Source organism: Panthera uncia, chromosome A2, assembly GCF_023721935.1.
Source record: "Panthera uncia isolate 11264 chromosome A2, Puncia_PCG_1.0, whole genome shotgun sequence".
In the NCBI taxonomy this organism is placed as follows: domain Eukaryota; kingdom Metazoa; phylum Chordata; class Mammalia; order Carnivora; family Felidae; genus Panthera; species Panthera uncia.
In genome coordinates, this window is record NC_064816.1 from 34,564,474 (window position 1) to 34,591,416 (window position 26,943).

Below are 26,943 nucleotides of genomic sequence, written 5' to 3' on the forward strand. Positions count from 1 at the left end.
TCACTTGTATGTGGAATCTAAAAGGCAAAACAAATAAAGGAACAAAATTCATCAATGCAGAGAACAGAGTGGTGGTTGCCAGAGGGAAAGGGGGTTGATGGTGGATAACAAGGGAGGAAAGGGGTCAAGAGGTACAAACGTCCAGTCATAAAATGAATGGGTAATGAGGATGTAATGCACAGCATGGTGACTGGTTAGCAATGTTGTATTGTACATTATGTAGCTTTATAAGGTGTTGGAAACTAAACTTACTGTGATCACTGCAGTATACACAAATATTGAATCATTCCGTTGTACACTTGAAAGCAATGCCAGTATGTTTCAAAGAAGAAAATATCACAACTTGGATTTAGCAGTGGATACTTAGATATGTTTAAGACATTAAAAGTACAAGCAAGAAAACAAAATTAGATAAACTCAACTTCATTAGAATTAAAAACTTTTGCCCAAAAGACACTGTTTAAGGAGTGCCTGGGTGGATAAGTTGAGCTTCCAATTCTTCATTTTGGCTCAGATCATGATCTCACAGTTCCTAAGTCTAAGCTCCCCACCATGAGTGCGGAGTCTGCTTAGGATTCTCTCTCTCCCTCTCTCTTTGCCCCTTACCCCACTTGCATGCTCTCTCTCTCTCTTTCTCTCTCTCAATAAGTGAATAAACTTTTTAAAAAAGACACTGTTTAAGAAAAGAAGAAATTTTAATACACGGTGTAGGAAAAATAATTTGTAAAACTCACCTAATAAAGGACTTGTATCCAGAATATAAAGAACTCTTGTAACTCAGTAAGAGAACAAACTAATGGATATATAGCTCCTTCTCCAATAACATTCAACAACATCAACATATACTAGAGAAATGCAATTTGCAACTTTAATAAGGTGCAGTAGGTGCCTATTAAAATAATTATAATCATAAAACTGACAAAACCAAATCTGATGAGAACGTAGACAAATTGGAATTGTCATACACTGCTGGTGGGAATGCAAAATTGTATAGACACTTATGAAAGCAAATTTGCAGTTTATTACAATGTTAACCAGGCAACTACCATACAACCCAGTAACCCATTTCCCAAGGGAAATGACAACTTATTTCCCCAGATGGACTTGTATGTAAACACTGGTTATAACAGCTTTTTTCTTAATGGGCAAAAACTGGAAACATCCCAGGGCACATGGGTGGCTCAACTGGTTAAGCATCCAACTCTTGATTTCAGCTCAGGTCACGATCTTACAGTTGTGAGCTCAAGTCCACGTCCAGCTCTGCAGTGAGTGTGGAGCCTGCTTGGTATTCTCTCTTTCTCCCTCTCTTTCTGCCTATTCCCTGATCATGTGTATGTGCACATGTTCTCTCTCAAAATAAATACACATTAAAAAAAATAACAAAAATTAAAAGCTAGAAACATCCCAATGTCCATCACTTGGTGAATAGAAAAGCAAATTATGGGAAATCCATACAAGTGAATACTACTCCACGGTAGAAATGAACAAATTACTGTCATACACAACAATGTGGAAGATTCTCAAATGAATTATGGTAACTGAAAGAAGCCAATATATTGTATCATTGTATTTATATCTCAATCAAGAAAACAGAGAAATCATAAGGAAAGAAATCAGATCAGTGGTTGCCAGGAGCTGGGTATTAAGGAACAGGAAGGCAAACATACCCAAGGCAACTTTCAGGAATGATGGAAATTTTCTGTAGTTTGATTGTGATTATTACACCTACTTGTATGTATTTATCAAAATTAATCAAATGTATGCACTTAAAAGTGGTCCTTTTTCTTACTGAAGTATAGTTGATATGTAATATTATCTCAGTTTCAGGTATCCAACATACTGATTTGACAATTATATACATTACAAAATGATCACCACAATAACTATAGTTACAACCTCTCACCAAAGTTCATCACAATGTTGACTATATTCCCTATGCTATACATTAAATCCCCGAGTTACATATTTTATAACTAGAAGTTTATGCCACTTAATCCTCTACATCTATTTTCACCATCCCCACAACCCCCTCCCCTCTGGCAGTCACCACTTTCTTCTCTGTATTTATGAATCTGTTTCTGGTTTTTTGTTTGTCTGTATGTTTGTTTCTTATATTCCACATTTGTTTTCATCTGACTTATTTCACTTGGCACAATACCCTCTAGGTCCGTACCTGCTTTTGTTAGTAGCAAGATTTCATTTTTTTTCTTTATGGCTGCGTAATTTTCCATTGTGAATATACACACCTTCTTTATCCATTTATCTTTTGATGGACACTTAAGTTGCTTCCATACCTTGGCTATTATTAACAATGCTTCAGTAAACATAAGAGTGCATATATATTTTTGATTTAGTGTTCTTGTTTTCTTTGAGGAAAGATGGAGAAGTAGAATTAATGATATTTCAATTTTCAATTTTTGAGGAGTCGCCATACTGTGTTCTATAATGACTGTACCAACATGTATTCCTTGCCAACAATGCATGAGGATTCCAAAAGAGATGATTTTTGCATATGTAAATTATGTCTTTAAAAAACTGCCATTTTTTCATTTTTATTTATTTATTTTTATTTCTTAATTTACATCCAAGTTAGCATATAGTATAATAATGATTTCAGGAGTAGAATACAGTGTTTCATCCCCTACATACAATACCCAGTGCTCATCCCAACAAGTGTCTTCCTTAATGCCCTTTGCCTATTTAGTCATCCCTCTACCCACAACCTCTCCAGCAGCCCTCAGTTCTCTAAATTTAAGAGTCTCCTATGTTTTGTCCCCCTCCCTGTTTTTATATTATTTTTGCTTCCCTTCCCTTATGTTCACCTGTTTTGTATCTTAAATTCCACATATGAGTGAATGCATATGATATTTGTCTTTCTCTGGCTAATTTCGCTTAACATAATACCCTCTAGTTCCATCCATGTTGTTGCCAACAGCAAGATTTCATTCTTTCCGATTGCTGAGTAATACTCCATTGTATATATATACCACATCTTCTTTATCCATTCATCCATCGATGGGCATTTGGGCTCCTTCCATTCTTTAGCTGTTGTCAATAGCGTGCTATAAACACTGGAATGCATGTGCCCCACTGAAACAGCACACCTGTATCCTTTGGATAAATACCTAGTAGTGCAATTGCTCGGTGGTAGGGTAGTTCTATTTTTGTTTTTTTGAGGAAACTCCACACTGTTTTCCAGAGTGGCTGCACCAGTTTGCATTCCCACCAGCAATGCAAAAGAATTCCCCCTTCTCTGCATCCTCACCAATATCTGTTGTTCCCTGAGTTGTTAATTTTAGCCATTCTGACTGGTGTGAGGTGGTATCTCTTTGTGGTTTTGATTTGTCTTTCTCTGATGATGAATGCTGTTGAGCATTTTTTCATGGGTCTGCTAGCCACCTGGATGTCTTCTTTGAAAAAGTATTCATGTCTTTTGCCCATTTCTCTACTGGATTATTTGTTTTTGGGATGCTGAGTTTGATAATTTCTTTATAGATTTTAAATACTAACCCTTTATCGGATATGTCACTTGTAAAAATACCTTTTCCCATTCCATGGGTTGTCTTTTAGATTTGCTGACTGTTTCCTTTGTGGTGCAGAAGCTTTGTATCTTGATGAGATCCCAATAGTTCATAGTTGCTTTTGTTTCTCTTGACTCCCAAGAAGTGTTGAGTAAGAAGTTGCTGTAGCCGAGGTCAAAGAGGTTTTTGCCTATTTTCTACTCTAGGATTTTGATGGCTTCCTGTCTTACATTTAGGTCTTTCATCCATATTGAGTTTATTTTTCTGTATGATGTTAGAAAGTGGTCCAGGTTCATTCTTTTGCATGTTGCTGTCCAGTTTTCCCAACACCATTTGCTGAAGAGACTGTCTTTATTCCAATGGATATTCTTTCCTGCGTTGTCAAAAGATTATTTGGCCATACATTTGTGGGTCCATTTCTGGGTTCTCTATTCTGTTCCATTGATCTGAGTGTCCGTTTTTGTGCCAGTACCATACTGTCTTGATGATTACAGCTTTGTAATACAGCTTGAAGTCTGGGATTATGATGCCTCCAGCTTTGGTTTTCTTTTTCAGGATTGCTTTGGCTACTCTGGGTCTTCTCTGGTTCCATACAAATTTTATTGTTTGTTCTAGCTCTGTGAACAATGTCGGTGTTATTGTGATAGGGATTTTATTAAATATGTAGATTGCTTCGGGTAGTATCAACATTTTAACAATATTTGTTCTTCCAATCCATGAGTATGGAATATTTTTCCATTTTTTTGGTGTGTCTTCTTCAATTTCTTTCATAAGCTTTCTATAGTTTTCAGTGTATAGATTTTCCACCTCTTTGGTTAGGTTTATTCCTAGGTATTTTATGGGTTTAGGTGCAATTATAAATGGGATCGATTCCTCGATTTCTCTGTTGCTTCATCATTGGTGTATAGAAATGCAACCAATTTCTGTGCATTGATTTTATATCTTGCCACTTTGCTGAATTTGTGGATCAGTTCCAGCAGTTTTTTGGTGGAATCTTTTGGGTTTTCCATATAGACTATCATGTCGTCTGCAAACAGTGAAATTTTGACTTCCTCCTTGCTGATCTGGATGCCTTTGTTCCTTTTTTAGGAAGGTGTGGATTGCTATACACTTCCCTCTTATGACTGCCTTCTGCTGCATCCCAGAGGTGTGGGGCTGTGGTGTTATTATTTTCATTGGTTTCCATGTACTTTTTAATTTTGTCTTTAACTTCTTGGTTATCATTCTTTAGTAGGATAATCTTTACTCTCCAAGTATTTGTTGTCTTTCCACATTTTTTCTTGTGGTTGATTTCAAATTTCATAGCATTGTGGTCTGAAAATATGCACGGTATGATCTCAATCTTTTTGTACTTATTGAGGGATGATGTGTACCCCAGTATGTGATCTATTCTGGAGAACGTTCCATGCACACTGGAGAAGAATGTATATTCTGCTGCTTTAGGATGAAGTGTTCTGAATATATCTGTTAAGTCCATCTGGTCCAGTGTGTCATTCAAAGCCATTGTTTCCTTGTTGATTTTCTGTTTAGATGATCTGCCCAATGCTGTAAGTGGGGTGTTGGAGTCCCCTACTCTTATGGTATTATTGCCAATGAGTTTCTTTATGGTCATGATTAATTGATTTATATATTTGGATGCTCTCACGTTGGGGACATAAATGTTTACAATTGTTACATCTTCTTGATGGACAGACCCCTTAATTATGATATAATGCCCTTCTTCATCTATTGTTACAGTCTTTATTTTAAAATCTAGATTGTCTGATATAAGTATGGCTACTCCAGCTTTCTTTTGGCAACCATTCACATGACAGATGATTCTAAAACCCCTTACTTTCAATCTGAAGGTGTCTTTGGGTCTGATATCCATTCTGTTACCCTATGTCTTTTGATTGGAGCATTTAGAGAATACTGAAAGAAATGAACTTATTGCCATTGTGTTGCCTTTAGAGTTGGAGTTTCTAATGGTGTTCTCGGGTCCTTTCTAGGCTTTGTTGCTTTGGGTCTTTTTGTTTTGTTTCATCCTTTCTCCCCTCAGAGAGTCTCCTTTAAAATTTCCTGCAGGGCTAGTTTAGTGGTTACAAACTCGTTTAGGTTTTGTCTAGGAAACTCTTTATATCTCCTTCTATTATGAATGATAGCCTTGCTGGATAAAGAATTCCTGGCTGCATATTTTTCCACTTTGGCATGTTGAATATATCCTGCCACTCCTTTCTGGCCTGCCAAGTTTCTGTGGGTAGGACTGCTGCGAACCTTATCTGTCTTCCTTTATAGGTTACGCATCTGTAATTCAAATGAAATTACATCCAGTTTCCCCTAGAAGTCAAACAATGAAGCACTTTATAGCCTGTACACTAAGCAGAGGGAGAGACTTGTGGCGGTCCTCTAAGGCTTGGCTGGCACAGTTGGGATGGGGCTTGATGTAACGGCTCTGTTCTCCACTAGGTGGCACTGCTTATCTCACTGGGGTGGATCCGTGTGGCCCACACACAGGTCTACGCACATGCATGGGAGAGGTGAAAATGGCATCACTCAGCTTCCCAGTCTCTAGCATCAGAACTCTGTGCTCTCGCCAACAGGCAATCATGCATCCTTCGTCTACAGCTTCCGTCCACTCCCTGCTTCTGCAGTGTCTGAGACCAAGCCATCAGCCTGCCAAGTGGCACCTCCCTCCGGAATTGTATGTCACATGGGGCTGTGTTTCCCAACCCCTCACTTCTGAGGACCCTGCAGCTTGAACCTACTCCAACCCTCTGGGGGAGGGTCTCCCCAAGCAATGGCCGAGGGTCAGCCCAACCCCGGGAACGCACAACCACGCTGCCGCAGAGGCCTGGAGACTGTGCCCAGGTGCCAGCCTGCCCCAGAAAAATTTTCCATGATTGTGTAGCAGCAGCAGTTCAGGGACTATGGTAAATCACAACACACATGTGGTGCCAGGCTTTGCTGCACCCTAGCGTCCTTGTTCCCACACCAGCAAACACAGCTGTAATCTGGGGTCCGCTGGGACCTTTGCCTTTGGGGAGGCTGCATGGCCTCTACCAAATGTCCTCCCGGCAGGGGAACCACCTCTCCCCACGTGACCCGAGGACTCCTCAGACCTCCCTGTCTGCTCCTGGGGATACGCCCTTCCTACCAGAGCACTGCCAGGTATTGAGCTGCAGAGTTTCCGATTCTGTGCTCCCCTATGAATAGAGTCCTAATGGTATTGAAACCCTCTTCTTTCTCCTTTTTCCCTTTCTTGTTCAGTTCCTTGTGGGCGTTTCCACTCTTTCTCTCCAGCTGCTTTCAGGGGGAGTGCTCTTCCTATACTCTCTCCCATCTCTGTCCTCTCTCCACAAACAAAAACAGCTCCCTACTTCCCGTGGCTTCTCTCTCCCCTAGTTCACCTCTCCGTGCTGCATACCTGCTGAGTCATGTGGCTCACAACTAACTGTTGTGTTAGTCCTCAGATCAATTTTGTAGGTGTGCAAAATGGTTTGGTGCTTCCATGCTGCTCCCCCATATTGGCCCCTCCCCCCCCAAAACCTCTGACCTGCCTTTTTAAATTTTTTTTTTCAACATTTATTTATTTTTGAGACAGAGAGAGACAGAGCATGAATGGGGGAAGGTCAGAGAGAGGGAGACACAGAATCTGAAACAGGCTCCAGGCTCTGAGCTGACAGCACAGAGCCCGACGCGGGGCTCGAACTCACAGACCGCGAGATCATGACCTGAGCCGAAGTCGGCCGCTTAACCGACTGAGCCACCCAGGCACCCCGACCTGCCTTTTTTTAAATGCAGGATGTGTAACACTGTAATTGGTCTTCAAATACTATAACTACATCCCTAGCAATAAACCAAAACAAAGGTGGACAGTGTCAGAATCAGACAAACATAGACAAAAAGTTCTAGCCAGCTTAGGAGCTTCAGTGCTGTGCCCCAAGTCCAAACAGGAGAGGCCCATCTACCACTTCCTAGGAGTGTTCTTAGATAAACAACAACAAAGGATCCTTGCAAGCACTGAGGATTTTCCTTCTAAAATAAAATACAAAGAGGCTGGTGATGCAAAAAAGGTGCTGGATCTGTTTCAGAGCTCCCCACCTAGTTCTCTGACACCCCAGATGATTCCAGAATTTGCAAGATGAAATAAACTTTGAAAAAACAATTCTCTCTCTTCCTCTTTCTCCCTCTCTCCCTGACTCACTCACACTCACACTCACACACAGAAAAAAAAGTTAGAAAGAACATATACCAAATACAACAAAAGTGGTTGTCACTAAATAACAAGATTACGGAGATGTTAATTTTGTTTCACTTGTCAGATTTTCCTGAGTTATTCTTATAATGATCCTGTTTGCTCTTGCAATAATGAAAAAAAGGTCAAAACACAAATGATAAATTAGAAAAATATTTGTAACAGGACAGATGGAACTATGTTCTTCAATATGTCAAAAATGCTTACAATCAGTAACAAAAGATTATGGAGTATCCAAAGAATCACAAATAGACCAGACATAGAAATAAAATACAAACTGCTTCTAACCATATGAAAAGATGTTCAACCTCACTAATAATTTAAAATGTGCAAATTAAACCAACCTAGACTGGCAATTTAAAGTTTCAGGATTTAGGGGCACCTGAGTGGCTCAGTGGGTTAAGCATCCGACTTCGGCTCAGGTCATGATCTCACAGTTTGTAGGTTCAAGCCCCGCATCAGGCTCTGTGCTGACAGCTCGGAGCCTGGAGCCTGCTTCGGATTCTGTGTCTCCCTCTCTCTCTGCTCCTCCCCATCTCGTGCTCTGTCTCTCTCTCAAAAATAAACACTAAAAAAAAAGTTTTAGAATCTACATAGAGTCATTGTGAGGGATGACACAATCTTTTGTGTAAATTGTTACATTGTGTAAATATTGTAACGATGTATTTAGGACACTTTTAGAAATATGCATCAAAATTTTGAATGCACATACCCAATAATTCAGCAATTCTAATTCTAGGGATTTGTGTTTGTCTAGGTACAGAAATATTTGTAATATCTACACAGCATCATGTATCAGGCTCTTCAGTACCAAAAAGCATAAACAAACTTAATGTCCATCAATAGGGGACTAGTTAAGCAAATTATGTTAAGTCCACACAATACAGGAGAGAGATCTGCAGGGATTTCTATCACACATGTTCAATTTCCACAATTAAATTAATAAGTCAAGTTTCAGGACAGTATGGAGACCATTCTCCTCCTGTGTTTAAAAAAAAGAAAAAAGGAGACACAAGTGTAAACATGCATGGACAGTTATTGGAAGAAACACAAGAAAATGGTTAACTCTGGCTACCTCTAGGTAGAAAAACTTTTGTACATCCTTTGCACTGTTTCAAATTTTACCATGTACATGTATTAACTTTTATAACCACTTAACCTTGAATAATAACATACCGTACCTTGGTTTTCTACTTTGTAAAATGGTAATACGTGTCCAGCTCATCTCAGAAGGTAATTGTGAAAACTTAATGAGGAAATACAGATGCATGGAGGTGATTTGTAACCTTTAGAGAATGTTGCATAAACTGCATTAAAGTCATATATTATTGCTAATCATGATTTTTTCTAAGCTAGAGGTAATCATTTTATGGCCCAGGATTTACATGATATAGATTTAAGAAAATTTAATTTAAGGTGAAAAGATAAATGAGAAATAAATGCTAAGAAAATAGCTATAAAATGTACTAGCGGAAGGATTTTGTATTGTTTTGCTTTTAAGGACAGAGTAGAAAAATTAAAAGGGTCAAGGAAAACATACAAATACTCATGCAAAAGGCTTTTTGAAAAATCTCTGTGCTAAATAAAAATTTCATCTCTAACATTTTTGAGGTCCTTAAAAATGAAGAGAAAAACATCACATGAAGTTCCACAGGAGCCTCGTAATTAAAGGAGAGTCAGTCGAGGCCAAGGTGATCCAAAGAGAAATATGTTCCCTCCATGCTGAGTGAATTTTAAACAGGTGTTTGCAGGTATCAATAAAGCTAATGTTAAGAGGAAATAGAAAAACAACGAGACCTCAGAGTATTCAGCAGAGACTGAAATTGCAACAAACTAACCCCCTACACTCACTATTAAAAGCTCATTAACTCCCAGCTGTTCATCCATTAGGCTGAGAAGAAGAAAAAGCGCATGCCCTAGCTGTCACATATTTATACCAGAGGTTTTCATCTCATAAAAAGGAGAGAGAGGGAAGATAAGGAGAAGATAACAATCATAATTATCTCACCAGGCTGTGGAGAAAGCTGTGCTAAGTACAATAAACCTCTCAGGCAATAAAGTCAGATAATGTCCAAAGTCTGTCATGTAAAGAAGAAGAGCAGAAGTTGGATGATGCCCACTGGCATCACGGGTCTCGTCCTTGAGCCTTTCAGAAACCAGATCCCCATGACTTACCCCAACAGGTCACATCTAATCTGTACTACAAGCAGAAATACCTGCAAATGAAGTATTTTTCACCAAGCTATTCACTATGGGACACAGTCTTTGACTACAACATTAAATTAAAAGAGGGCACAGGAACACAAATCAAATTTAAAGCAATCTGTCCTTAAAGAGGGATGGAATGGAGCTGCTTCTTGTTGATAAGGCTTCTAGGCCAGAGCTCAAAATCTGGTAACTTGTAAAATGATTCCAGCCCACAGGTATTGTGTTTGGCTCAAGGATCCTAAAGGAATTTAATTTCTTAGTTGTCAATATTTAAAAGTCAAGAGATTTAATTCAATGGTCTATCTCCAGCTTGCCTGACAAAATTGGAAGACTGCAATGCTAGGCCTACATTTGCCTATTTCAATTAGAAACAAGTCTTAAGTGTTTGAGGTTTTTTGACCCTTGTTATAGTCCCAGAAGCAGAAAGACTTAAAAATAAACCTTCTGTATATAAATGTCATGCTATGGTGTAACAGATGGATCCTTTTTCCCAGCTCTTTTTCACTATGTAGCCTCTCTATGAACCTAGCCTCACCTATCTGGCTGAATGCCTACATTTCTTCTCTCTCACCACCTGGCCACCTTGCTCCTCCTCAAACATGCCAGTCACCTTCTGAGTCAGGACATCTGCACTTGCTGTTCCCTCACCTGGAACATTCTTCCCCCCAGAATTCATCAGTACTGGCTCCTTCACCTGATTCAAGTCTTTACTCCCACGTTGCCTTCCAAGAGAGGTCATCCTTGACAACCCAATTTAAAAGTCCAACTCTGATCCCAGCTTTATTTCTTCCTGGAGAACTCATGACACATGCCATAGTTTATTTGCTTATTTATTGTCTATTTTCTCCCACCTATGATGTTAGCCTCAAGAGGGCAATTTTTTTTTCTTTTGTCTACTGCTCTATCATCAATTGTCTGGTGAATAACAGTGCCTGGCACATAGAAAGCACTGAAAGAAAACAGTCATTCAATGAATTAAATGTTTCTCCTCAGAAAACAAAAAGCACACACTTAACACATACACGTATGTAATAATGAAACCATGATTACTCCACACCTCTAAAATGAGAGTACAATGTATCATAGCCCTAAAAGAAATGCTAAAGGATATTTTTCATGCTGAAGGGAAATCCTAACAGAAAGAAATTTGCAACTTTATCAATAAAGGAAGAGCAATTTAAGTGGTAAATAATTACATACATATTGTCTATTTTTCTCCTCTTACATTAAAGAAAATGTGTATGGCTATTGAAGGCAAAAATTATCACATTACTTGGTGGGGTTTTTAATGTACACATCTATAATACATTTGGCAGCTATAATATAAAGGAAGGAGGATAAACAGATTTATATGCTTGAAGGCTTCTATATTTTGCTCAGTGAGTCCAAATAGCAACTTTAAAGTAGATTGTGAAAGATTAGATATGTGTATTTTAAGCCCTAATTTTTTAATCAACCATTAAAAAAAAATAATAATACAAAGAGATAGAACCAAAAAGATGATAACAAAGTATCAAAATTCACTCAACCCAAAAGAATAAAGGAGAACAAAGGAGGAAAAAGTAGTAACCTACCAAAAACAAAAAATAAACAAAAAAAAACAAAAACCCAAATAATTAAATGATAGACTTAAGTCCAAATATATCATCACATTAAATGTAAATGATCTAAGCAACTAATTCAAAGACAGAGATTATCAGATTGAATAAAATAACAATACTTGTAGTTTAATGCAGTAAGAACCCTTCATATGCTAAGGGAAAAGGACATGCTAAGTATACTCAGCTGACGTGCGTTACACAGTCAATTCTGAGATGGAAGTTCACCGTCCCATTCATAGGGAGATGGAAATCCCCTGAATCCCCTAGTACAAATGACCTTAAATTAGACATGAGTCTGGAAGCACTGCAACCAGGGAACAAATTGTTACAATGCCAAAGAAGTAAAGTAAAATGGCTGCAACCATTGGATCTGCAAACTTGGGGCAAAGTGGGGAGAGTATAAGCCAGAAATAGCAATAAATTTAAAGGATCTCTCCCACCTTTTGTACAAGTTTAGCATTAAGAAACTAAGAAAGCAAGACTCAGGAACCCTACTCTGGCAAGTTTTGGCTCTAATATCCATGCCCACTACCAACAAACACACTGATTTACTTTTAAGTATTTATGGGCAATGCCAATGTGGGTATTAGCTTAGTAGGAGAGTAAGTCAGGTGTGTAACAGATGGAGACTGTTATCAGAGACATGTGACTCAAAGAGGAAGGAACATGGTAAAACAAGGTCATTGTGGCTGGAGGCATCTCGGTACTATGGACTGATCTTAGGCCACAGGGTCCAATAAAGGGCTCCACCCTAAAGACCTGACTATACATGGCCCAAGGGCCACTGGTCACAATGGTCTTGCTCTCTGTTCAATCAAAGTGTTACAGGTTGAGTTGTGTCCTCCAAAAAGATATATTGAAGTCAGTACCTAAGAATGTGTGCTTGTTTGGAAATAAGACTTTTGCAGATATAATCAAGTTAAGATCAAGTCTAATCTAAAAGACCCGTGTCCTTACAAGAGGAGGAAAATGCCAAGTGAAGACAGACACACAGAGTGTAACAATGGAGGGCAAGACTGCAGTTATCCAAGGAACACTTGGGGCTATCAGAAGCTGAAGAGGCAAGGAATGATCCTCCCCAAGAGCCTTCAGAGGGAGTATGGCCCTATGAACAAGCTGATTTTGGACTTCTAGCCTCCAGAACTGTGAGAGAAAAACTTTCTGTTATTGGCAGCCATCTAGTTTATGGTACTTTGTTAGGGCAGTCCTAGGAAACTAATACCGCAAAGGGCGACATTTCTCTTTGGAATATATAATCACTTCAAGAAGAAAAGATAAGGTTTTGTTTCCATTAGAAGAACACCCAAGAAATAAATCATTCCCTGCCTCACACCTTTGTCTGATGCAGGCATCTCAGGGTTTTTAAAAGCCTAGGAAGTAAATGAGAACAGCCATATAACCTAAATAGGTATAAAAACAAATGGAAAGTCCTGTATCTGAGGTAGTGGCAGCTTCTCAGCTCTGCATATACTAAACTTCTGTTAGAAACAAGAAATTAAGATTCTGATGTGTATATTTTCAGACAGTGAAACACTGTGCAGGCTGAATACAGCACCTATTTGGGCCAAACACGGCCCACAAGCTATGAGCCTACAATCCCTTCTGTCAATCACACCCTGTACCCCAAGGCAGAGACTAAGATTCTAACAAAACCCTGGAACTGGCAGGAAAGTCATAGTACTTTCAATACTTAAGAACCTACCCGTGGATTTCACTAGTTGTCTGGACTTTTTGAAGTTATTAAACACTCTTAATTTTTCTTAGAAACATCCCATCAATATCCATCCTTGCAAGCTCATTTCACTCATAAAATGAAATGCTGGACTGATACCACATTATTAAATAGTACTTACGAAGGTTACGAGGTTAATGGACAAAAAACCCTTAACTCATCATCATTAGTAGAGGGAAATTATAAATTATTAATCTTATTTCTGTTTTTTGATTGAGAACATTAGCTATGATTACATATATGGACTCACCCACTGACAATCATTTTTTCAATCAATGAGTTGAGGGAATTTTTCTAAGAGAGAACTGAAATTTCAAAGTTGATGGCACATATCCTGATGTCGTGGTCTGGTACATGGCCTGGATATCAAGATTTTTAAAAGCTCACCAGATGGTCCTAGTATGGAGCAAAGTTTGCAAACTTGTACAATAGAAAATAGAATGAAAGACTTTTTCTAACACTTGGGTAGTATTTGTTTCAAATTCAAATTATAATGTACTTATACCCCAAAGATAATCTCCTCAAAGCTTTCAACTTCTCAGGAAAACAATCAGATTGATTTATGCTGTCTCTTGCGCTGTTTTAGCTGATAAAAAAAAATCTTCTGGGTTACTAAATTGGTCTAAAGTTTCCCATGTCATTGTGTAATTATTTTTCTTTGCACAGGCAATAATTTCTATCTTAGGTGTTTTCAAATTAACCAGATTAAAAGAATACCAATTAACTGTGCACAATATGTGTTCAGAGGATGGATACAACTTTGCTTCTACTCCTAATGAAACTGAGACCTTTCATCTCAAATTCAAGCAGAATCTCAACCACTAAAATGAAATGAGTTTGATATTTTCCTATTTCTATTAAATTGATGGCCATCTACACACAGGTAAAAAGCCTCCTCATTCTCTTCATTATCCCTGTACAGCTGCACTACTGCTTCTGGGAGATCAACGGGTTATAGTGTCTCTTAAGAGTGGGATTACATCTTTCCTATATTTCTGCTGTTGTTATTCTTGACTTCGCAAAGCATCTCAAACTTTGGCAGGCAAATACAGGCAGTTTATCTCTCTCTCATTTGAGGGAAGTGGAAACCAACTTATCCAAATCCTACACTGGGAGATAGATCTGCGGATGAGATTATGTGATTCAATTCAGAAAAAGACACATTCCCCCAACACTTACTAAAAAAAAAAAAAAAAAAAAAAAAAAGTATTATTTTTAAATTCCACTAAGCGGATTGTGTAATTAAGGAATACTGGGCCAGTAACTGCACCAAGATGATCATCGGTCTACTGAAAAACACCCTCTGTTTTAATTGCTCTCTTGTCATTCGTTTCAGGGTTTGGTTTTGCAGCAAACTGTTTCAGATAAGCAATCCTATTTGGTGGTTTGTAGCTAGGCAGCCCAATTCGGAAATCCAACTGCCACTTATACAATGATTAGTCATAAAGCTAAATGGCAAAAATGGCATGTTAATTTCGAGCTGATATTTGAGCAAGAGAACATTAAAAACATTTAGCATAAGCCAAAATGCTCTCTACTGTAAGAGTTAGCTGAACTTCATGGAGAGTTAACAGTTACAATCTTTTGCAAAAGGAAAGAGACTTTGAGCCAGTTCTTTAAAAAAGGGAGCTGCCATTTTTATTGCCGTGCTTGAGTTGTGGATTTTAAAAACTGCATCACGCATGCAAGTTTAATTCACTCTTGTAACAATGAATCAAATGTAGGCATAGACAGAGGGATTCCAAATCAGATAAAATGAAATTCAGAAAACGCCATCTCTTTACCTGCCGATCTAAAAAATAACTCAAGATGTAGCCTTACTGTGTTTAATGGCATAATCAAAAAATGTGTCAGGACACTGGAATTGCAAAGCTGCTTCACTTTACACCCTGTCCCCGATGACTCATTTAAAAGTGGGCAGGTTGTCAGAATCGATGGGACATAAACACCTTTCATTCCCTGAGGAGCTGCTAGGATCCTGACCCGTGCCACCCCCTATTTTTTTAAACTCCTCTCTTTGGAATACAAGGTTTTCTTAAAAATTCTAGTATCTTTCACCAAGCTTTGGTAGGCCTATGATTATTTATTTTGTCATTGATGAGAATATGAAACTCATGTTATAAGGAGTCAATGACCATGAATATAAGCTAAGGGGATTAATTTGCTTCATTTTCTTTACCCTCTATTTGCCCTTTGTTTTCCACCCTGGCTGTTCTCACTTCTTCCTTGGTCATTTTAAAAGCCATAGGTTAATATAAACATGGCCGTATGTTACTCATGTTAAATATATGCTGTTAATACAGAGTAACCAAAAATGACCTTAAAGACCCTCATTGTCAGTTAATACAAGTAACAGGGACAGCTCTGGTCTTCAGATGATTTTCTCCTTTCCCGCCCTGCCCAGATGACCACAGGTCTGCTCTCCAGCTTTGTTAACCCTTCCAAATCACTTCTTTCCATTTTCCTTGGCTCCCTCCTTCCTTCACACTTCTTTCAAAATGCCACACTAAGTATTGATCTCAATAGTAAATAGCTTAGGCCTCTCTGCAAATATCAGTGCCAAGAATATCCGTCAATCATGGCAGGTGGAGGGCGAGGGGTTGGTATATACACTCCACACTGCAGAAAGCATGATGCAACCCCATTAATGAATGTGACCCAGCAATTCTGATTCCCTTCATTATTAATAATCACCCACTTAACACCACCAAGGCAAAGAGTAGTTGAAATTGGCTCCATCATAACACAAAGATGAAAAACAATACAGTTACTGCGGAATTAAGGGCAGATACAGTTGAAAAAACATACTCTACTAAGAGTTATAAAGCCTAAACTAAGCCTTTGCTTTTGAATCATGTTTATGCTTCACTAGCAAAATCACCATTAATTTTGAAACCTTACATTGCTATAATTGCTTTACTAGCATTGAAAGACATACTTGGGTTTTCACAGTGATTCACTCAAGAACCACAGGTAAGAAAAAGAATAAGCATAAACACACTTTTCCGGCACAAGTGTTTCTTTGGATGTGTAGGTTACTGAGGAATTACAACAAGGAGCTGAAGGTAGTGAACTTATAGCAGAAGCTGGTTTTCTGATGTGCTTTTGCATCTCTATTTTAGAGAATAAAGACAGGTGTGTCAGTCCACGAACTACAAAATAAATTCCAAAGGCTCCCTTTTTCAACAATAGGTATTTGAAGCCTACTGTGCATCAGATGCTGTTTTAACACTCGGGATATAGCTCTGAGCAACAAAGACCTGGTCCCCATCCCCACGGAGCACACAATCTTTTCTACTCCATTCACTGGATGAATCTGACAGTAACAAGAGACATCACACCACTGTGTATTGTCAGAATTACAAACCATTTTTACCAATGTGCATACACACTTCAAGGGCTGAGGCCAAATAGTAAGGCCTCAACACATGAGACTATCAAATGCATCATGGCGGAAAGAACCAGGGTATGCAGATTCTATTTTTCAGGGGGGGGGGGGGCTTTATGAAATAGGGAAGTTTTGAGCAAGGTTTATTGGGAAGGAAATGAACATGGAATACTATTCTGTGTGTGGCAAATTGGTGCTGTGATTTAGTCAAACTCAGGTGGCAAAATTGACAAGAGAATAATTTTACTTAACTGGGACAACAAATAAGTTGACCATGGTATTAGGCAATCGTTTCCTCTACTTCATGACACTCTCTGTCCTACATGTATATTCTGGTAGGGAGATTACATGCACACACAAGCCAATCATGCTCACTCTTCCACACTCGGTCACCAGACCTGACAATACTATTTCCCAGCTACCTCCTAAATCCATCATGACAGACTGCAAAATTGGCCACAGATTTCTCCCCTCCTTTTATTTATGCCCTTGCAATGGACTTTGTAGCTTCTCCCAGCAAGAGGTATCTGTTTCTATCTCTGAATCCAGGATACATACCTATGACTTACTTTGGCCAGTGGGACATTAGCAAGCATTTGAGTGGGACTTGCACATTGAGACTTGCCTTCTTGCTGTTCTTTTAACACAGTCAACATGTGAACAAGTCCAGCCGCCCTATTATCACTCAAAGCCAACCAACCTCAGACATCTACGTGGAGCCATCCTGATCATTCAGCCCCTAGGAGACCTGCTAAATGACCACAGACACACAAGCAGGTGAACACACAGGCACCCCAATCATACTCTGTTGAGCCTGGCACAAACCAAGACAACTGCCAAGAATTTCAGGCTAAACAACGGCTGTTGTTTTAAGCCGTATGTTTTGAGGCAAAAGCTTCTACATTGACTTACTCATCTCCTTACTCGGCCATCATAATTTCTCGCCTACAGTATTGTCTTCCATTTTGCCCTCTCCAACCATTCTCCGTGATATGGCCAGAACAATCTTTCAAACTATACAAATGAATGTGTATTATATAAACTACATGTATATGAGGCAACTGTCTGGGTCAGTCAGTGGAACGTGCAACTCTTGATCTTGAGGTTGTGAGTTCAAGCTCTACACTGGATGTAGAGATTGCTTACAAATAAAATCTTAAAAAATAGATACATATACACACATACACATATACAATATATGTATGTATTTGATGAACAGAATGGTGTGTTGCAAATGTTTAACAACCATCTCAGAGGCAGGAAAGGTGGATGATTTGTGGCATTTGCTAATTTCCATGGTGTAACCAGTCCTCCATGGTGGATTTCAAGCTACCAGGGTTTAAAAATTTGTTTGCCAAAGTCTTACAAAGTGAATCACCAGTTTTCAAAGCCAGTATACACCCCGGTCTTGTACAACACTCACTCTTCCCTCCTTAAAAAAAAAAAATTTTTTTAAGTAGGCTTCATGCCCAGCGCAAAGCCCAATGTAAGCTTGAACTCATGACTCTGAGTTCAAGACCTGAGCTGAGATCAAGAGTGAGAGTCAGACGCCTGGGGTGCCTGGGTGACTCAGTCACTTAAGCGTTCCACTCCCAATTTCAGCTCAGGTCATGATCTCACAGTTTCATGAGTTTGAGCCCTGCATCAGGCTCTGCACTGACAGCACAGAGCCTGCTTGAGATTCTCCCTCTCTTTCTGCCCCTCCTCTACTTGCATCTCACTCTCTCAAAATAAAAAAAAAAAAAGAACAAAAAAACCCACACAATATGTCAAAATTCAATGGTTTACTCCATTCCTTTAAAAAAAAAAGTCAAGCGTTTAACTGACTGAGCCATCCAGGTGCACGCTCTTTAAAACTTTTAATGGATAAAATCCAAAATCCACAGATTACAATTCTTAGCTACCCGAACAAATTCATGTGTCCTGGAAATCACAAAATAGACAGAGAAACACTTCAGTCAGAATTTTATTTTGCCCATACAATTAAATTTTAATCTACTGCCAACATTTTTAATTCCCCAAGTATGAAATGAGAAACTCTTGAAAAACCAGACAATCTAGCATCGTAGATTGGAGCTCAGAGGACAAAGACACTTGACACCGGTTTGAGTGTTTTGATTCATAATCCCTGCCCCCACAGCTTGTACCAATTCTGGCTTACTTCTTGTTATTATGCATCCTCCTAGACACAGGAGTTTGAATATGGTGTATAAAACTTTCTGAGCCTTTCTACATCCTTCAATAGGCAATATTCCATTCAGCTTATTCTAAATTCTCCACACTTATGTGTAGGTAATTCCAGGACTGATGTTAAATAACACCTCCTCATGGAAGACCTTGCAGAACCCCCTGACTAAACGTTCCTGTTACACTCTCCCATTCCTTCTTTATTGTTAACATTCATCGTGCTTACAGCGACCTGTGAAATGCCAGTGTCCCCCTCTACATTTTAAGTCCCTCAGAGCAATGATCAACACTTCAGTACTCAGCACACATGGTCTGAGAGACAAATATACTTTAAATGTTCATTAAGTAAAAGAATAGATTCCACAGATAATCAGATAAACATGATTTTGTGCAGAGATTCCCACAGGAAGCGCTTGGAAAAGAGGTAAAAAAAAAATTAGCTAGACATTCAAGAATAGCTGTAGATACAAAAAGCAGAGAGGGCAGAAAGCATTCTAGATGGGAACAGCTTCTACAGTTGTGAGCTTTGGACCGCCCAGCATCTCAATGCCAGTAACAGCCTGATCTTCCTTTAGTGAAAGACCCTTCCTTTCCCAGGCTCAACCTGGTGACTCAGGTAGGATCCTACCTTCCAGCTCCATGTACAGACCTTATGACCCAGATCTAAGAGGTCAGTGCCTTGCATTTAGCCAAGTTCATGACTCAGTCCTACCTAAAGCAGGCCCAGTTAGAGCTAACCTGGTCTTACACCCAACTGATGAGTTTATTGCTCTGTCCCAGAACACTGAAACTCCTAAGGACAGAAGGTTTGAGCTACTGCTGTCATCTTGCCACCACATGGAACCAGAAAATAAAGGTAAAATCCACAGGAGAGCAGAGGCAAAAAACAGACAAAAAGTGAATCCTGGAGCTCTTGTTGGAAGGTCAGTCAGGCTATAATGACAGCAAGCTCTGCCTTCACAAGGGTACCTTCCATCCATGATTTGTTGTTGGCTTCAGACACATTGGATAAGTTACTGCCACTTGGAAAGAAAGCTAAGTAAAAAAAGGATCCTTATGACCAATGTTATAAAAGCTCAAGACCCTGAATAAACCACATGCTCATTGCAGGGGGTTTATAGTCAATGATTAGGGGATGAGGCTGAAAAAGAAAAAAAAAAAAAAATGGCCAAACTATAGACAAAGACCTGATTATAGGAATCAGACACCTTACTAGTTCCAAAAAGAAGGGTGCTACACAGTATTTTTAAAATATCTATATACAGAATAAAATTGTATATTGCCTTTTTCAGAAAAGCAAAAATAAAATGGAAGTCACACAAAGTAAAATAGGACCAAGAAAAATCATAAAATATATAAGTATCAGCAAATTTATTGTAATTAAGTTTAAATAGGAGCTGAGCTGGGGCGCCTGGGTGACTCAGTCAGTTGAGCATCCAACTCTTGGTTTTGGCTCAGGTCATGATCTCGTGGTTTGTGGGTTTGAGCCCCACATCGGGCTGCCAGTCAAGAGCCTGCTTGGGATGCTCTCTCTCTGTCCCTCCCCAACTCCCACTCACTCTCTCTCTCTCTTTCTCTCAAAATAAATAAATAAACTTTAATAAATAAATAAATAAATAAATAAATAAATAGGAGCTGAGATTCCTGGTAATCAGGGTAAACGTTTATGTTCTAGACAACAGGGAACCATCCATCAAAGGATTTTTGAACAGAGACACGTTAGGAATACTTGGTAGGCAGAATAAAACCAAACCTTCCCCTTGCCCCACTCCACCCAACAAATGTCCACATCCTAATTCTCAGAACCTGTGAATAGGTAACCTTACCTGGCCAAGGGACTTTGCATGTGTGAATAAGTATCTTGAAATGGGGAGAAAGGTCTGGATTATTCTGGTGGGCTCAATAGGGTCACAGGGTCATTCTAAGAGGGAGGCAGGAAGCTGAGAGTCAGAGAGAAGGCGATGTGACAAGGGAAGAAGAGGCAGAAGAGGCCAAGTCATGAGAGGCCATGGCCAAGGAATGAGACAGAGAAAGGACAAAGAAACAGATTTACCTCCCAAGCCTCCAGAAACAACCAGCCCTGACAACACCTTGATTTTAGGACCTCTTATCTCCAGAACTGTGAAATGATACATGTGTGTTGTTTGGAGCAATTATGTTTGTGGTATAAAGCCAGTGGTCTTACAGACACTCTATCCTGGCATCACAGAGCCAAGCTTTTCAAAACAGAAGGAAGCACGGAGTGATTCTTGCACAGCCCAGCAGTTCTGCCGATAGGAAAAAATGGAGCCACAGAGCGGCTAGGCAACCTGCCCAACCTCAGAAAGAGTGACTTCCCTGCCTCGCTGTTCACACTCCCCTCCAACAGGTGTGCCCCATGCTTGTTTCTCAGCTCTCCAAGGCCTGGCACCAGAATGGGGAGGCTGCCTTTTGAAGAATTTCATTAAGGTGCGTTTGAAAGCTTGTCAAAACTTAAAGAGCAGAAGAAAAGCAAGTTCTTCTGCCAGGTACATATTCCACAAATTTAATGAGAACCAGAGCGCATGAAAAAAATGTGTTGGAATTATCATTAATGAGACGTGGAATTGAAAAGAGGCTAAGGAGAGGGCAAAGTTATAAGATCAAAAACAGGGGACATCAGCTTTGTCACCAAAGCCATAGGTATGTGGCAGGCATCCGAGGGGAAGAGCACAGATGCCTACCTTTTGACAGTTGCAAAGCTAATTGGGCTTTCACGTGTTGAATGGCCACCGCAGCCTGGCACAAAAGAGCCCACCATTAATTTGGGTGGCCACTCTCTTAGGATGCCAGAGTTGCACAGCCAGAACTGTCATGCATTTAAGTTCCAGAAAAGGTCACCCATCATCCCAGGGTCATTAATTTTACTTTTATGGAGACAGTACATGAAAATGGTATTTATTAATCATTTTTTTTCAACGTTTTTAATTTATTTTTGGGACAGAGAGAGACAGAGCATGAACGGGGGAGGGGCAGAGAGAGAGGGAGACACAGAATCGGAAACAGGCTCCAGGCTCTGAGCCATCAGCCCAGAGCCTGACGCGGGGCTCGAACTCACAGACCGCGAGATCGTGACCTGGCTGAAGTCGGACGCTTAACCGACTGCGCCACCCAGGCGCCCCTAATCATTTATTTTTTTAATCATGGGACATGTCGATTTCCAGGTGAAACACACACCCATATCCCTCTCAACCAAAATATTAAGAAGACTTACTGTTTTGCTGAAGCACCCCTGTTTTATTGTGTCAATTTATCTAATTGACCATCACCTTGTAGTTATGAATGAGCTCTGGAATCCCTATGAATTTTGCTGCAGTGTTTTGGGCAATATACACGTACAGGTTGGAAACCAATTAAATCTCTTTTCCACTAATAGCTGTTTGTGGCTTATGTGAAAAGTATATTAAGAAGCTTCTTAGAATCTTAGATTAACAAGCTTCTTAGTTCTTTATACTTCTCCATTCACAGCACAAGCTATGGTGGTGCTTTGCTTGCTATAAGTATCTGGTGATAGCAACAAGAATGTGGCCCCTAAAACCATTTTTACCTCCCACCCATCTATCACACCAATTCAATTAGGTCAAGTCTTAATTCCATGATCCAGACCAGAAGTTGGCAACCTTTTTCTCAAAAGACCAAACAGTAAATATTTAGACTTGGAGGGCCAAGAAGCAGGATAAAGGATATTTCCATGCCTAAATAATCATTTAAATTGACCTTTTAAAAATTTAAAGTATGAGGGGGCCTGGGTGGCTCAGTCGGTTAAGCGTCTGCCTTTGGCTCAGTTCATGATCTCACCAGATGAGTTTCAGCCCCGCGTCAGGCTCTATGCTGACAGCTCAGAGCCTAGAGCCTGGAGCCTGCTTTAGACATTTACGTACAAGAGATTTTTCAAAATGACAGGAGGGAGATTACACTGTATTCTTACCCTGTTACAAAATGATAATAGCGGTATTAAGCAACAGAGAAAACTATTCTAATGGATATCACCAGTTAGCTAACTTTTATAGGCACTTTTTCCTTCTCTAATTGACATTTTATAAATGGAAGCTGCTTCGTAAGTGTTCCATTTTGATTTGTACCAATCTGTTGACATTGCACATGAACTGGAAGAAAATATGGAGCCTTCTGCTTCAAGTATCTTAATTTACATGCTAATCAGAAGGTCAAAATGAATCTTTGTCATGTTTAGAGCCCTGAACATTGGCCCAGAAATAAAAGGCAGCCTGGTGATTCTTTTTTTTTTTTTTTCTTTTGCTGGCAGGAAGGAAAATCTTTTTTTAAAAAAAGGAGCCATTGATAACAATGGAGGTTTAGGACGACAAAATCTAGTGCATTAGAAAATAAATACTGTGGAAACTGCTTTGGTACAATGAGTATGACTGTGTTTCAGTTGAAAATTGTCCTTCATTCCAATAGCAGTGGAGCAGCAGATGGCCTGAAGTTACCACAAATATGGAAGCTCTAGAAGTACTCTGCTTTGAAGAGCAGCCAAAACACAACAATGTTGAACAACACAGAGCACACAGAGAACCGTCTGACACATGCAGAAGAATGAGAATCCCTTCTCCACAGCATAAGATTTCTAAGCACAGTAGAACACCCGAGACATCACCCAGCTTTTCCATGCAGCAGTGACGCATGTGGAAGCCCCATTCTTAAAGGTTACATGACAAGGAAGTTAGCCTTTCTTTCTTTCAATTAAATTACCACATTTTCGCAATACAGAACCGGAAAGAGAATTTCAAGGGCTTTCTTTGGCAACTTGCTGTCAAAATCCCCTCTTACTCTTAAGATGAAAAGCTGTACAACGCAATGGACAATTCTAATGGGTTGGTTTGCTTTAGCTTATGTGTAACTTTCCACCATTCTCTAGATACTGCGACTTTTTTCCTTGCTTATATCTACCTAACTGGATACCTGAAATGCCATTCAAAAAGTTCTTCATTGCTGAAATTACAAAGGGAGCTCATTTTCTTTTTTTTTTTTTTTAACATTTATTTATTTTTGAGACAGAGAGAGACAGAGCATGAACGGGGGAGGGGCAGAGAGAAAGGGAGACACAGAATCGGAAGCAGGCTCCAGGCTCTGAGCCATCAGCCCAGAGCCCAACGCAGGGCTCGAACTCACGGACCACGAGATCGTGACCTGAGCTGAAGTCGGACGCTTAACCGACTGAGCCACCCAGGCGCCCCAGGGAGCTCATTTTCTATGTACTGCAGCTACTGTCGCAATATTCTGTAGTTACCAGGCTTCAGCAAATAAATACATGTGAGATCCACATCCATCTACTTGTTAATGCCTACTATTTACTGTACTAAATAACTAGAGATACAGAAATGCATAACTTAGAACAATACTCCTTTCCCTGTGTTTCTAGAGAATTGGTTTGAAACTGCTATCTTCTCTAGATCTGAACGGTAAAAGGAGGAGTGCAACATCCCTGATCCGTAACTCCGTCCTGGGCAAGGTTGATTTGTTCACAAGTGCCACGTTGATGTGACCATCACCCATTCAAGGGGTATGACGAAGGCCGAGACCTGCCATGATGATTTATGTGGAAAAAGAGTGACTGGCAACTACTCTGCCAAGGGTGAGTCCCAAGAAGAAGACTAGGGTGGGGAGGGAAGCATCAACAAGTCTGGCTGGGCTGGAGGTCTGAACCTCAGTCTCTAACCCTATTTTACTGATGTTTTGATTTTTCTCTTGTTTTCTCTTGTTTTTCATTAGGTTCAGTAAGTGGAAAAAAGAGGGATAGGACTCATTGTATCAACAGATAAGATGCCTGCCCTCAAGAAGCTGAGAGCCTTTATTTTTTGGTGTTTTGCAAACATTATTTATATATTTAGACCATGAGTAGAAAACAACGTCTAGCCCACTTCTTCAAGAAACATGAATTCAATGTATCCCTTTGAAGAAACTACTGACCCATATTTCAAGGCACCTAAAAATGTAGTCTCTGGATAAGTCAATACATAAAGGGCATTAGGTACATATAAGATAATATAATTATTTGAAAACAACTCACAAACAACCAATCGGGTACACGGTATCTTGAATTTGGATGACTGTAAGTACATGATAACATTTTGAACATTGCAGAAAAGCAATATGCCAGTGACCTGGACAGTATTTTATTTTACAGTTTATGCCCTGGCAATCAGGGGGCAGAGAAAAACACTTCCACTGAAGTCTGTGACACAGTATTTTCTTTCTAAGAGAAAAATGGCTTTCCTCAAATTCACTAGTCAGTAGCAGACACTATTCTACTGGTTCTCACGCACTATAATTGTCTGATTTAAAAACTGTCAAAGGCATCAAATAAGAAAATATTTTACTTTAAGTGACATTTCTAAGGAAGGACAAATAAGCCCTAACCATTTACTTTGCCAGTCTTATTTATCTAAAGCATGTATTATATACGGTGGTTAAGCTTTTATTATAAAAAGCTTACCACCCAGGACTTGGCCAAGAAGATATAAGCTTTACATGTAGGATTTGGCCAAGAATGCACAGACTGATGATATACAAGTGTCATAAAGAGTTGTTTAATGAATGCTAGCAAGTGCCAGAAACTATTCTAGAAGCTGTGAATAGAAGAGTGAATAAAATCACTCTACAACTACTTTAGCGAGGGACAAGAAATGCTGAGTATATCAGACACGTCAATCACAACATCTACTGACTTGCTCTCTCTGTTCACATTCAATGCTCGATCATCTTGTGCCTCATTTCCTACAACCGAATGGTCTAGCGTAGCTAATCCATAGGCTGTCTAGTGACTAAGACCTTTGGTCTGACATTAAAAAAACACCAGATGGAGTTGATCTCCTTCCACTCCCGAACTTGAACAAAGGACTGCCAAGAGATAAGGTAGTTAGCAAGGGCACTTGAAGCCAGGAGTTCATGAAGTCTGTCTTTCTGTAAGGAGGACAGCAAGGCCTTGTTAAAGGCAAATGCTAGCTAACGTTACAGCACAGCAGAAACAGGGAGCAAGCAGAAGCAATGACGAAGAGCAGTAATCCCCAACTCAGAGCCAGACTGCCCACACACAGACATTTTGGAAATGTATAGGGCAGTTCAGGTCGTCTCAGGAATTGGGTGGACAAGGGCATCTTGCAGTACTCCTGAAGTCTTGCACAGTGAAGAACTCTCGAGAGATCTACTTGAGTTTTAATATCCTGCAGTACCTTCATCTACATTGCATATAAAGGTGGAGTGCACTAACAAGTAAATGTAGGGAGGACCGTTTTGTTTTGTCCGGAGCTTTGCAAAGAGACGCTCACCATTTCAGGTAGACCTACCACCCACACAGGACTGCTTTGTGTCACGTTCTCCAACCTAATACACCTCTGCTGGTTTGCGTCTGAAGCTGTTACATTCAGAGATTCCACAGAGTGTTAAAGTATCTGATAACATCATGCCCTCTGATGCTGTCAGGCCTGAGCATTTACATATTGAATACAGATCATTCTATTCCTTTTGGTTTCTCCTTCATAATAGGGTAAGGCATAGTACTAGAGAGTTTTTCTTTAGTTGTGTGTATAAGTAGATTGTACTCTTGGTGAACTTTGGCTTAAGTCAGTAAAGGAGGTACTGAAAAATATTTCTTGGAAAAAAAAAAGAATTGAGATGGGGTTGAAACCAGTCAGAACAGAGGAGGAGGAACATACAGGAGAAAGGGAGTGTTCTAAGACACAGGCACTCACATCCATGAGCAAGCCTCTAAAAATGGCCCTTTCAAGGCTTCCAGCTGGCCCTGGACCTTCAACTCCCCCACCCAGGTCAGGCCATTGCAAATACCTCTTGCCCCCTGTCCCATGACCCTAATATTTATCCAGCCACCATAACAATCATCCTAAAATGATCATTACTAATGTCTTTCCAAAGTTCCAAGTTATCTTAAAGTGTTCACAATCTAGACCCAACAAATCTTCCTAAAATAACTTATTGCCTACTCAAGCCCTCTCAATGAGCCGCCCTAATCTACACTTTTCCCTAAATAGATCACAAGCTGTCTCAAAACCCATCTTCATACCTTCTGGTTTCCCTAT

The 26,943-nt window shown here is 39.7% G+C and overlaps 1 protein-coding gene across 2 annotated transcripts in view; it reads right to left on the bottom strand.

Moving 5' to 3' along the window:
* Positions 1-26,943, bottom strand: part of TAFA4 (TAFA chemokine like family member 4) — a 149,830-nt gene that overhangs the window by 52,725 nt on the left and 70,162 nt on the right. The window lies entirely within an intron of this gene.